The 14,398-nt window shown below is 42.9% G+C and overlaps 1 long non-coding RNA gene across 1 annotated transcript; it reads right to left on the bottom strand.

Annotated features, from left to right (window-relative positions):
• Positions 1-5,564: 5,564 nt before the first annotated feature.
• LOC104651791 (uncharacterized) lies at positions 5,565-14,388 on the bottom strand. Its single transcript, XR_745226.3, has 4 exons — positions 14,272-14,388; positions 13,387-13,488; positions 8,698-8,767; positions 5,565-5,595 (listed from the first exon to the last, which is right to left on the bottom strand). It is a non-coding gene; the product is annotated as an uncharacterized LOC104651791 (long non-coding RNA).
• Between the last annotated feature and the right edge of the window lie 10 nt (positions 14,389-14,398).

Here is a 14,398-nt window from a genome sequence, read left to right as displayed (position 1 = left end):
TTATTGAGGGTTTTTAGTATAAAGCGCTGTTGAATTTTGTCAAAGGCCTTCTCTGCATCAATTGAGATAATCATGTGGTTTTTGTCTTTGGTTCTGTTTATGTGGTGAATTACGTTTATAGACTTGCGTATGTTGAACCAGCCTTGCATCCCCAGGATGAAGCCTACTTCATCATGGTGGATAAGCTTTTTGATGTGCTGTTGCAATTGGCTTGTCAGTATTTTATTGAAGATTTTTGCATCCATCTATGTTCATCATCGATATTGGCCTGAAGTTTTCTTTTCTTGTTGAGTCTCTGCTGGGTTTTGGTATCAGGATGATGTTGATCTCATAAAATGATTTGGGAAGGATTCCCTCTTTTTGGATTATTTGGAATCGTTTCAGAAGGAATCGTACCAGCTCCTCTTTGTATGTCTGGTAGAATTCGGCTGTGAACCCATCTGGACCTGGGCTTTTTCTGGGTGGTAGGCTCTTAATTGCTGCCTCAACTTCAGACCTTGTTATGGGTCTGTTCAGGGTTTTGGCTTCTTCCTGGTTTAGGCTTGGGAGGAGGCAAGTGTCCAGGAATTTATCCATTTCTTCCAGGTTTACTAGTTTATGTGCATAGAGTTGTTTGTAATAATCTCTGATGATGGTTTGAATTTCTGTGGAATCTGTGGTGATATCCCCTTTATCGTTTTTTATTGCATCTATTTGGTTATTCTCTCTTTTCTTTTTTTATCAGTCTGGCTAGTGATCTATTTTGTTGATCTTTTCAAAAAACCACCTCCTGGATTTATTGATTTTTTTAAAGAGTTTTTTGTGTCTCTATCTCCTTCAGTTCTGCTCTGATCTTAGTTATTTCTTGTCTTCTGCTAGGTTTTGAGTTTTTTTGATCTTGCTCCTCTAGCTCTTTCAATTTTGACAATAGGGTGTCAATTTTAGATCTCTCCTTGTTTCTCATGTGGGCACTTATTGCTATATATTTTCCTCTAAAGACTGCTTTAAATGTGTCCCAGAGATTTGGTATGTTGTGTCTTCGTTCTCATTGGTTTTGAAGAACATCTTTATTTCTGCCTTCATTTCATTGTTTATCCAGTCAACATTCAAGAGCCAGTTGTTCAGTTTCCATGATGCTGTGCAGTTCTGAGTTAGTTTCTGAATTCTGAGTTCTAACTTGATCATACTGTGGTCTGAGAGACTGTTTGTTATGATTTCTGTTCTTTTGCATTTGCTGAGGAGTGATTTACTTCCAATTATGTGGTCAATTTTAGAGTAGGTGTGATGTGGTGCTGAGAAGAATGTACATTCTGTGGATTTGGGGTGGGGAGTTCTGTAAATGTCTATTAGGTTTGCTTGTTCTAGGTCTGAGTTCAAGTCCTGAATATCCTTGTTAATTTTCTGTCTGGTTGATCTGTCTAATATTGACAATGGGGTGTTAAAGTCTCCCACTATTATTGTGTGGGAGTCTAAGTCTCTTTGTAAGTCATTAAGAACTTGCCTTATGTATCTGGGTGCTCCTGCATTGGGTGCGTATATATTTAGGATTGTCAGCTCTTCTTGTTGCATTGATCCTTTTACCATTATGTAATGCCCTTCTTTGTCTCTTTTGATCTTTGTTGCTTTAAAGTCTATTTTATCAGAGACGAGAATTGCAACTCCTGCTTTTTTTTGCTCTCCATTTGCTTGGTAAATTTTCCTCCATCTCTTTATTTTGAGCCTTTGTGTATCCTTGCATGTGAGATGGGTTCCCTGGATACAGCACACTGATGGGTTCTGGCTTTTTATCCAATTTGCCAGTCTGTGTCTTTTGATTGGGGCATTTAGTCCATTTACATTTAGGGTTAATATTGTTATGTGTGAATTTGATCCTGCCATTTTGATGCTAGCTGGCTGTTTTGCCTGTTAGTTGATGCAGTTTCTTTATTGTGTTGATGCTGTTTACCATTTGGTATGTTTTTGGAGTGGCTGGTACTGGTTGTTCCTTTCTATGCGTAGAACCTCTTTCAGGAGCTCTTGTAAAGCAGGCCTGGTGGTGATTAAATCTCTGAGTACTTGCTTGTTCACAAATAATTTTATTTTTCCTTCACTTACGAAGCTTAGTTTGGCTGGATATGAAATTCTGGGTTGAAAGTTCTTTTCTTTAAGGATGTTCTTTAAGCCCCATTCTCTTCTGGCTTGTTGGCTTTCTGCTGAGAGATCTGCTGTGAGTCTGATGGGCTTCCCTTTGTGGGTAACTTGACCTTCCTCTGGCTGCCCTTGGCATTTTCTCCTTCATTTCAACCTTGGTGAGTCTGACAATTATGTGCCTGGGGGTTGCGCTTCTTGAGGAGTATCTTTGTGGTGTTCTCTGTAATTCCTGGACTTGAATACTGGCCTGCGTTGCTAGGTTGGGGAAGTTTTCCTGGATAATAACCTGAAGAGTATTTTCCAGCTTGGATTCATTCTCTTCGTCACATTTAGGTACACCTATCAAATGTAGATTAGGTCTTCTCACATAGTCCCACATTTCCTGGAGACTTTGTTTATTCTTTTTTACCCTTTTTACTCTAATCTTGCCTTCTCGTTTTATTTCATTGAGTTGATCTCTGATATCCTTTCTTCTGCTTGGTCAATTCAGCTGTTGAAACTTGTGCATGCTTTGTGAAGTTCTTGTGTTGTATTTTTCAGCTCCATCAATTCACTTATATTCTTCTCTAAGTTGTCCATTCTCATTAGCATTTCATCAAATCTTTTTTTCAAGGTTCTTAGTTTCTTTGCATTGGGTTAGAACATGTTCTTTTGGCTCACAGAAGTTTCTTATTACCCATCTTCTGAAGCCTGCTTCTGTTATTTCATCACACTCATTCTCCATCCAGCCTTGTTCCCTTGCTGGTGAGGAGTTGTGATCCCTTGTAGAAGGAGAGGTGTTCTGGTTTCAGGTGTTTTCATCCTTTTTGCGCTGGTTTCTTCCCATCTTTATGGATTTATTCACCTGTCATCTTTGTAGTTGCTGACTTTCAGATTGGGTCTCTGAGTGGACGTCCAGTTTGTTGATGATAAAGTTATTTCTGTTTCTTAGTTTTCCTTCTAACAGTCTGGCCCCTCTGCTGTAGGACTGCTGAGGTTCACTCCAGGCCCTACTTGCCTGGGGATCACCTGCAGCAGCTGCAGAACAGTAAGGGTTGCTACCAGTTTCTTCTGCTATCTTTGTCCCAGAAGGATACCCACCAAATGTCAGTCTGATCTCTCCTTTATAAGGTGACTCTTTGGATATATGGAGGTCAGGGAGCTGCTTGAGGAGACAGTCTGTCCTTTATAGGAGCTCAAGTGCTGAACTGTGAGCTCTGTTGTTCATTCAGAGCTGCTGGGCAGGTATACTTAGGTCTGCTGCAGCAGAACTCATAAACCCTTTTTTTCCCCCCAGGTGCTCTGTCCCAGGGAGTTAGGGCCTTATTTATGAGTTTCATAAGAGAACAGTAGAAAATCATCATCTGTTCAACAGAAAATCACAAAATTATCTAACTGCTACATAACTTGTGAGAAATAAAGTGTTACAAGTGAAACTTAAAATAATCCTTTATGGACATACTTAGAAGAACTCCAAATACATTCATAGAAATGGCAGAGTGATCTTTATTCCCAACATCTTTTTTTTTTTTTTTTTTTTTTTTTTTTTTTTGAGCCAGAGTCTTGCTCTGTCACCAGGCTGGAGTGCAGTGGCACAATCTCGGCTCACGGAAACCTCCAACTCCTGGGTTCAAGGGATTCTCCTGCCTCAGCCTCCCAAGTAGGTGGGACTACAGGTACACACCACCATGTCCAGCTAATTTTTGTATTTTTAGTAGAGACAGGGTTTCACCATGTTGGCCAGGATGGTCTTGATCTTCTGACTTCATTATCCACCTGGCTTGGCCTCCCAAAGTGCTGGGATTACAAGTGTTAGCCACCACACTCGACCTTTTTTTTTTTTTTTTAAGTTAACCTGACAGTAATAGTGCATCAGGAATTGCCAATATATTCAAATTTAATATACAATACATTCAAGCATGCATTTTACTCTCAAAAATGTTTTAAAATATATTTAAAAACAAAATTAAGAACAAGCATTGAAAGAAACCCTATAGCATCTAGGCTTCTGCAAAACACCATTTTAAAACCACCCAGCTATATCTTGATGAAACCATCTAAGCCAAACTTGAGACTGTGAATGATCAATCATTCAATACAAACCTGTTCTCACTTTATTTACCCAGTTATGGTTTTCAGTTGTTATATAACATACTTAGAAGCTTACATTCAGTTAGTGAGGTTACTCAAAGCACTTTGTATAATCCAGACACTGTTATCTTTATTCATGCACCCAATAAATATTTACTTAAGTCTACCATGTCACCGGCACTGCTCTGGGCACTGGGGATGCAGAAGTGAGCAAGTCGACAAAACTCCCTCCTCTAATGTAGCCTCTACTCCAGAGGGGAGGGACAGGCAATTGAGGAAGGTAATAAGCTGACAGGCTCTATTCAAAATGCTTTGCATGTAGACTCACTTATTCTTTGTAAGAGTCATTAATACTTTCAGTTGCAAGGACAGAAATCCAATTCAAGCAAGCTTAACACATACAGGAAGAAATGTATTGGTTCACATGCCTGGGAATTGTTCAGGGCAGCTTTGAAATCAAAGACCGAGAGGGAGCAAAAAGAGTCTTGGGGGTGAAACCATTCGGCACTACCAAGCTCACTTTCCACCCCACTTATGTCTGCTAGCTTCTCTCTCACCTTCTTCAAACAGGCCTATTCCATGTGGTTGAGAAAATAGTTCCTGGAAACCCCAACTTGACCTCTTGGTTTGGGCTCCCGTCCAAACAGACTCCAAGGCAAAAGTTTGGTGTACCCCTTTATTTGGAAGGTGACGCCAAGAAGTAAAATGAGGGAGAAGGGAAGTGAGACGAAGGGGAGGAAACCCCAAACGGGTGTTTCAGTGAGTAGGTTACAGCTGGAGCAAGTAGATCTCAATCCTACTGGGATGCCTAAAAAAGAATGTGTGGAGCGCCGCTCAGAACTGAGCCCCTGAAGAGCAAGGAAGCTGAGGTGTTTATCTGCCAACTCTCCTCCTTCATGTTTTGAGAGTTGCTCTGGGAGTCGTAACTCTCCAGAAGGCCTAGCTTGCTCCTCAGGCCAGAGGACAGCTTTATTCAGAGAGACACAGGGGCTGAGTTTGTGTGCAGGGACTGTCTGCAGGCAACCTCAAGGGTAAACCAGTGGATATGGGTGGAGCACCTATACCATCCGTTACAACTCCTTCTAGCCCCATGGCCCCCAAAGCAGCATGGAGCTGCTTCTCCTCCAGCTACAGCAAGCCCAGCAAGGGACCTGATCTATCAGGCTTAGATCACATGCCTGCTGTGGATCAATCACGGGTCCAGGGGAACAAAAGACTGCTTCCTAGAAAGAGGGGCAGCTTCATCTACTGGAATACAAAAAGTTTCCCTAGTCCTTTTCCAGTAACCACAACCCATATTTGCTACTTAAGTAGTGGATCATAAGAAGAACAGAGACTGGACTTGCTCTGCCCAGTAACCAGGGAACTGGCAGACACAGACCTGACTGGTTCTCCAGTTTTCACCAACTTGATCCCCTGCAGAAAGAAAACAGTCATTATCAAAAAGCCAATTGTCATTCTGCCTCTTTAGACAAATTCCCATTAAAGATAAAGCAAATTTTAATTAGATTAAGTATCCAATTATTGTAATTACACTTTTTAAAAAATTCACATCATGAAGATGACCCTTTTTAAAAGGGTTACAGGAATAATTAGTTTATTCATAGTAACCAAAATGTATTGGATAATATTTATACCCAGAAGACAAAGTACACTACACACATTTCACCTTTGGGGAAAGCTTATAAATGTTTTGGCAGTGGCATGAATATTTATAGGCAAGAGTGTGCTTTAGGAAGGTTATGTGAGGAAGCATTTAAATGCTCACCAATTTTTACCCAGGGGTAAAGTATACAGAAAATGTAGTGCAGAGATTATGGATATGCAAAGTGTGACTTAAGCGGGGAATTTCTATCAGTTTGCTTAATTAATTGGCACCAAAGACTATTTCTCCTTATTCAAGGCAGAAAGGCCCAAGGTATCCAGCTGTGACTTCTCTCTGTTCTGCGTGCTCCGGGGGCAGAGGCCAGTGAGGAGAGCTGGTAGGAAAGCAGTAAGGACATTCTCACCTTGACCACTCACCACCAAGAAACTTCTATCTTCATAACCCTAACCTTCACCCATCTGTCCCCAATTGCGTAGAGCTTTAGGATAAGAAATATGGGCCTTCTAGAGGCTTCCTCCCAAAGGTTTTCCTCAAGAACTCTTCCCTTTTCTGACTCCAATTTTCTTTCTTCAGCTCTGCCTGTGAGCGGCCGCAGCTGCTGCTGTGTCTCATGCACGATTGCTGTCCAGGCTCTATCACGTTTGCTAGCTCAGCGGGAAGGAGGCAGCACAGTTTCCATTTCACACATGAGAAAACTGGGGCCCCAGAGCTTGGAATAACTCCCAGAGCCACACCACAGAACTGGCCTCCTAAGGAAGCTCCAGTGCCACAGATCCCAGACCAGCATGGCCTCCGCTCTGCCTGTCAGGAAACTGCGCTGTGGCTGTGCCAGCCGTAGGAGCATCCCACCTATGCTGCTACCTCACCCACCAAAAAAGGCAAGGCCAAACAAACACCGCTGTTTCCTCTCACGGATGACTTTCAAATTAAAGTTGGACACAGGTACGTCTGATCGGGGAAACAGTTAACTATTTGCCTAGTAGCAAGAGAGGCCGGGAAATGTAGGTTGTTGGATTCTACACAGAGAACGTGAGACTCTCAATGTGGGTAACATCAAACAAGGAAAGGGTATTCAAAGATTGTGGACGTCCACAATTGGCAGGTGTTCATCACATTTCCCTTACCCCTGATCAAAATTCTACCCATCTTTCAAAGTCCAGGTCCCATATACCCTCCTCCCTGCATCCTGTCCCATCTCTTGCCTTCCTTCTCTAATCTCTTCATTCTAAACTTCAGAGTTATAGGCCTTGCTCTCCTCTGCTCAGTGTTCTGGGCATCTGGGTCTCATCTTCCTGCTAACCACCTTGATTTTCTGGCTGTAGTAAGGTGTATGACTCTCCACAATGAGGACACCACAGTGGACTCTTTTTTATTTTATTTTTATTTTTTGAGACAGAGTCTAGCTCTCTCACCCAGGCTGAAGTGCAATGGGAATCTTGGCTCACTGCAACCTCCACCTCCCAGGTTCAAGCGATTCTCCTGCCTCAGCCTCCTGAGTAGCTGGGATTACAGGTGCGTACCACCATGCCCGGCTAATTTTTGTATTTTTAGTAGAGACAGGGTTTCACCATGTTGGCCAGGCTGGTCTTGACTCCTGACCTTGTGATCTGCCTGGCTTGGCCTCCCAAAGTGCTGGGATTACAGGCATAAGCCACGGCGCCCGGCCTGGACTCTTCTTTAAAATTACTTTCAGAGCTTAAGGTATATCCTTGGAATCTCCTCTGAGGTGGCAAAGCCAGAGAGAGAGAGAGGTTTATTTTAGGGAATTGGCTTATGTTATTTTAGAAACTGGCAAGTCCAAACCCTGCAAGGTGGGCCAACAGGCTGGAGACCCAGGAAGGGCAGATGCTGCAATTCAAATCCAGAGTTCAGTTGGCTGCAGAATTCCTTCTTGCTGGGGGGAAGTGGGTCTTTTGTTCTATTCAGGCCTTCAAATGATTGGATAAGGTCCACTCACATTATGGAGGGCAATCTGCTTTACTCAGTGTCTGCTGATTCAAATGTTCATGCCATCCAAAACACCCTCACAGAAACATCCAAAATTAAGTATGATCACATATCTAGGCACCATCACCGAGCCAAACTGACACAATTAATCATTAGTCACTTCAGGGACAAATTTGGTGGCAAATTCAGTGAGTTTTTGAAATGAGACTCTCTGGGGTGACTCTTCAAGGAAATGGATTGCTGATTCCTGGAGAGAGGTCTAGTTGCTTGGAGCAGTGGCAGAATCAATGTGTGAGAAACTAGCAGCCTCATATTTGAATAAATACCTGCTGTGAATGAGTTCTATGCTCAGCCATGCCATGGGAGAAGCACCCTATCCTCCTGTGACTCCCAACTAGTGAAAAGGCCCAATAAACCCATGAGAAACAGTGTCCACAGGAATCTAGTGAAAGGTAGAGTCAGCATGGGGTGGAATCTGGGAGAATCTCCTGAAAGAAGTCCATAGTGTTTGGGCCTTATATTTTAGGGAAGATTGGCTATGAAAGGGGAGGAGGGAAGAAATGTGGGTAAAGGAGCATCTTAAGAGACAAATACACAGAGTTCATGCTGGCCCAGAGAGGAGGGGATGATTTGGAGCAAGAGGATGAATTATACTTGAAGGATGAAGGTCCTTGAAAGGGTAGCCAAGGAGCTGAGACTAAGTATGGCAGCCAAAGGGAGTCATGGAAGTCTTTTGAGTGGGAGAGGATCCCAAGCTCAGATTCCAGCCTGGTCTGGAGGGGAAAGCACACTGGATAAGACTTAGGAGACCATGGGCAGGGAGTTTATAAGAAAGCAACTACTTCATGTCCATTTTCTTCTTTCTTGGACTTCTTCCTCTTTCTTCTGTTTTCTTCCCACCCCTCCCCAGCTTCTCTCCCACGTTATTTTTATTTTCCAGTCTGAATTCTTCGTCCTCCAAATACCCTGTGTGAGTTCTCCTCTGGCCTCCCACTTCTTTCTTCAGTTCCTCATGGGCCTGTCTTCCAGGGAGACCTCATATTTAGGAAATAAAGAAATAGCTGTCAACTTAATCCCAGGAGAAGTTTTTCCATAATGACTTATAAGTAAATGCCCTAGAAATATAGTTTCCTGGCTTGGCACGGTGGCTCACACCTGTATTCCCAGCACTTCTTTGGGAGGCTGAAGTGGGCAGATCATGAGGTCAGGAGATCAAGACCATCCTGGCCAACATTGTGAAACCCTGTCTCTACTAAAAAGACAAAAATTAGTTGGGTGTGGTGGCACGTGCCTGTAATCCCAGCTACTTGGAGGCTGAGGCAGGAAAACCGCTTGAACCAGGGAGTTGGAGGTTATAGTGAGCTGATCATGCCACTGCACTCCAGCCTGGCAACAGAGCGAGACTCCTTCTCAAAAAAAAAAAAAAAGGAATATAGTTTCCTCAACTTCCCTACCCCCATGTTATAATTCAGTAAGTGCCCTGATGTTAAAGACATTTTGACTTTATGGGTGATTTCATGAACAAAGCCTTCCAACTCATAATGATCAACATTCTGGGGCACTTTCCCAAAGGCTGTCGGAAAAGGACACAAGGAATAAACAGATTTCTTAAGTTCAGCAAATGAAGGGTTTAGCTATTGTTTTTGAAGACTATTTCCTCTTTGCTGTCCAAAAGAATTGGCATACACAGCGGAGGTGGTATAGAGAATCCTCCTCTGGGAGCTGGGAGAACTGGGTTTCAATCCTGGTGGAGCCATGAATGATCAGGGCGATTGACAGCAAATCTTTGCCCCTTGTAGAGCCCAGTTTTCCCTTTAGTCTAATGAAAAGACAATTGACACAACTGAAAACTGATCCCTAAGGGCCTCTCAGTCTCCCCTCCGCTGACCACCTTCAGTCTTCTGGAATGGGTCCCTTGAAGGCTACCAGTCTCAAAGGATGCTTTGGGAATGCCAAGTCCAGCCCAGAATATACTGTTTAGAAGATACTGTTAAGTCCCCAGGGAGGGAACAGAAAATCCCTGGTTGCATTTAAGCACCAAAGGGAGCCCATATGCAAAGCTGGAGTGATCCCTGAATACCTCTTTGCCCATTTCCAAACCTTCAGCACACTCGAAAAGTCCTTTCCCACCCCACCCTGAGTCGTTTCTCAGATAATGGCCCAAACACATCATTTACCAAGAAAACGGAAGCAATGAGAAATGAAACCACTTGACTTTCTGTCCCTATACCACTCCTTTTATTAATATAGGCACCTGAATCCACTCCATCTCCTTTCCTTTAAGCTGATCCCTACTGTCACGAGGCTCAGTGTTGGCCCCTATGTCTGCTCCACAATCTGGGCTTTGCTCCAACATTGATCTCCTTTGCTTCTACATTTTCCATCTCCTCTTTTCTGACATTTTTCTTCTAAATGTATAAACATGCTTTTCTCTTCCCTTAGAAAAGGCACCCTCAGGTTATCACTGTAACTTTTATCCCTTCTTTTCTTGACAGCTCCTTATAGAGTGGGCTGTATCTGGTATCTCTACTTCCTTGTCATTTGCTCCTTCTTCAGCCTATAGCCATTAGACTTCTGATCTGAATTCCCTACCATTACCTTTTTTTTTTTCTTTTTGAGACACAGTCTTGCTCTGTTGCCAAGGTTGGAGTGCAGTGGTGCCATCTCAGCTCATTGCAACCTCTGCCTCCTGGGTTCAAGCCATTCTCCTGCCTCAGCCTCCTGAGTACCTAGGATTACAGGCCTGCGCCATCACGCCTGGCTCATTTTTGTATTTTTAGTAGAGACGGGGTTTCACCATGTTGGCCAGCAGGTCTTGAACTCCTGACCTCAGATGATCTGCCTGCCCAGGCCTCCCAAAGTGCTAGAATTACAGGCACAAGCCACTGTGCTCAGCTCCCTAGCAATACTTCATTGGAAAACCTAAACCCTTAAGTTCTTCAATTTTAGTGCACTTCTGGCTCTGATGTTATACCACCAGCCACCAGAGAGAGCAGCCATTCCAGGTCCCACTCCAAGCTGTCCCAGCTCCATGAGCTGCCTAACAGCTCTGCTGCTTTGAGGAGGCTCCCATGTCTTCTAGGCCCACACCTCATCTGACTGCAACAATGAATATGTTCCAAGCCAAATACTCTGGACTATAACTTTGTATTTTCACCTTTCTCGAGGCCACTTCCAGGACTAATGAGATCATGACCTCTGCCCATTTATCTTGGCCACCATCTAAAGTCCAAGCCCTCCAGGTCATCCATTTGCACATGGCCACTAATCTCCATCCTGCTCACTTCATATTTTACTCTGACTCCATCTCTTACCCATCTCTAACTTCCAAACCTTCCACTTGAACTGTGCCATATAGAATCCAGATGTATCATCAGAAAAATATCCTATATCTTTGACTTCTTTGAAGTTTTTCTTAACTTTCTTCTAATGGAAACTAGGATGTTGCCTCTGGGCTCTGTTTCCCTTGCAGTTCTCCCTAAGAGCTATTTTTCATCCCACAGCTCAAAGCCTGGGAATAGAATAGATTCCCAACTTGTTCCCCCTTGCTGCTTCCAAATTGCTTCTTCCCCTTCTTCCTTTAAAAACCACAGCTCCGCAGAAGAGCATGTTGTCTGGCTGCTCATTACTTCCTCTGTTCCTGTCGCCTTCCAGCCTTGTAGTAACTCCACATTCATTAAATATTTTAGCACTTGGATCACTATTTCCCACATCATTTCTGTCCTTATACATGGGAACTTCAACATAATGTTGTCACCTAGGTTTCCATTGTGGCTTCTTATTACTTTACATGAACACTCTCACTAATGTCATCTTCTCCCTGGCTTCATTTATTATAGATGGGCTGATGACTTCCACCAAACATCTCTTCTAAGCTCCAGATCCATATATCCAACTGGGTATTTCTACTTGGATATTTCATGGAACTCCAACTAGTCAAAATCTGAACTCCATCTATCTCACAAACCTAATTCTTCTGTTCTTAAAATCATTTTATATAGAATCAATGTCTACCCAGTCACTCAAGCTAGAATTTGTGGGGCGGGGGGTCATTCCAGACTCCTCTGTACCTCTTAGAGACCACATCCCATAGTCACCTGCTCCCTAGGCTGCACCTATTGTCCAGGAGTCCAGAGCTTTTCTGACTAAACCTCCCCAGAGAGTCAACCTGGTAGCTAAGAGGGCAAGTTCTTGAGTAAGCATGCCTGTGTTCAAATCATAGCTTCCATTATTACTGTGTAATTGTTGGCAAGTAAATTATGTTTTCTGAACATCCATTTTCTTACCTGTAAAACAGGTATATAATAATATTGCTTACCTCTTGAAGTTATTGGGAAGATTAATTAGGATATGTAAGATGCCTAAAACATAGTCAGTACTCTAACTTTTAGTGATTTTAATAACATCAATGATGATAATGCCCGAGTGAAGCCAGTAGGGGCACCCATCTGGCTGCATGAATTGAGGAAAGAGATTTAGAAGATACCCATTGCTTCAAAAAAAATTAAACAACTTTTTTGTTAAAGACAGGGTCTCACTCTGTCACCCAGGTTGGAGTGGGTGCCCCTCCTGACTTCCCTCAGGTATTATTGTTTTATATATCATAATTAATTGTGGTTTCACATGATCATAGCTCACGCAGCCTCAAACTCTTGGGCTCAAGTGATCTTCCCACCTCAGCTTCCTGAGTAGTTGGGACTACGAGTGCACACCACCATGCCTGGCTAATTTTTTACATTTTTTTTTAAATTGTTACATTATTTTAGTAGAGATTAGGGCTCTCACTATGTTGCCCAGGCTGGCCTTGAACTCCTGGTCTGAAGCCATTCTCCGGCCTTGGCTTCCCAAAGCCCTGGGATTATAGGTGTGAGCCACCGCATCCAGTCTCAACTGCTTTTTTTTAATCAGATTTCCAGCCAATCCTTCATTCAGCCCCACTCTGCATCCTTGGCTTTAAAAAAGCCCAGTACCTCCAATTCTTAAGAGCACAAGTTCTGAGGGGCAAATTAGTTTATTTCCTACAGGCTTTCCTTCCAAGGCATCTAACTTTTCATGCTCTACACCTGCGCTATCCAATGTAGCAGCTAACATGCCACACTATCGTGCTGATAAAATTTGAAATGATGTTTTTGATATCTTAGTTTAAATAAAATATTATTAAATTTTACCTATTTTTACTTTTCAAATGTGGCTACTGAAAAATTTTAAATTACATATGTGGCTGGCATTATGTTTCTATTGGATGGTGTCGTGTGAATCTTACAAAAGTGACATTTCTCATCTGCTGTCACGTTTTCTATCATTCTATTTAGTCTTATAGTTTATACACTTTATTTCTTTATTCTCATTTTTGGGCACTGTCTCAGGAAAGTAAAGATAAATGCATATGTTGCACATGCCATGTTTAACTGGAAGTTCTACTTAAGATACATTTTACAATGTATCTCCTGTGCACTGTATTTGTGCACTTCGTGTCCTATCACCACTCTTTGCCCCCGCCGAAATGAATTAACAATACCCTTCTGAACACACCAGGAAGCTTCCACCTTTGCTTTCGTTTTTTTGGCCTCCTTTTTCCTGGAATACCTTTCTAACCCATCCCACCTGTCTGCCTGGTAAATTACTCATTCTTCAACAGCTAATTCAAATTTCACCTTCTCAAAGGAGCTTTTCTTGACTTTTCCTCCTACCAGTTGAGCAGACTGCTCCAGGGGCCAGAATATTTCCTGATTTTTTTTTTAAGATAATTATTTGCCCTACAAAGATAATCCATTTTATTCATGAGACCCTGCAGTGCCAAGTTGAGTAAAAACTCATAGTAAAAACATAGTAAAAACTCTAAAATGTTAAACAAACGAATGCAGACAGTAACAAAGACCGGTGGGATTGTAGAGGAAGGAGAGGCTGACTGAAAAAGTTTCGCGACAGCAGTGTTTTGTTTACATATATATATATATATATATATATATATATATATATTATTGCGTTTTAGGTTTTAGGGTACAGTGTTTTTAAGCTGTTCTTCAGAGAAGTTTTTGACAAGTGGAGATGGTGTCAAGAACTTTCCAGGCAGTGGGAACAGGACGAGCAAAGTTTCCCTTTAGACAAGCAATATGCTAGAGAAAGAGCATATCATCCAGTTTGGAAGGAGCATTGGTAAGACCAGATCATGCAGGCTGTTGAGGTCACAGGAGTTTGACTGTTGTTCTGAAGATAATGGAGAGTTAAAAGGTTTTAAGCTGTAGAGAGAGAAAATTAGTCTTGTGTTTTAGCATTACCACCTCTGGCTGCAGATGGAGAATGAATGCGAGGGGCATGAGTGGAAGCTGGAAGACAGTGAGTTCATGGAAATGAGGAAGAACTCGATGTTGTGGTCTACGGATGGGTGGCGCGCAGTGGTGGTAAATGGGGATGGAGATCCGGGTACGTCGGCCTGATGTATAATAGGCGGTAGAATGCACCGGACTCAATAACAGATGAACACAGGGAGAGAGGGAGGGGGGAGTTTTTAGTTAGTATGAATGGGAAGGCGAGGGTACCATTTACAGCGGCGAGTAACCACGCGGGAGGAGCACGTCAGCGGCGGACAGTGGAGGTGGGGGCGCGGGAACCTCGCGCACCTTGTCCCTCGCGCGCCGCCGTCCGCTCCGCCCGCGCCGCCCGCGA

The sequence above is a fragment of the Saimiri boliviensis genome, chromosome 6, assembly GCF_048565385.1.
Source record: "Saimiri boliviensis isolate mSaiBol1 chromosome 6, mSaiBol1.pri, whole genome shotgun sequence".
NCBI classification, from domain to species: domain Eukaryota; kingdom Metazoa; phylum Chordata; class Mammalia; order Primates; family Cebidae; genus Saimiri; species Saimiri boliviensis.
Note: the sequence above shows the minus strand (reverse complement) of the source record. Positions and strands in the feature narration are given on the sequence as shown.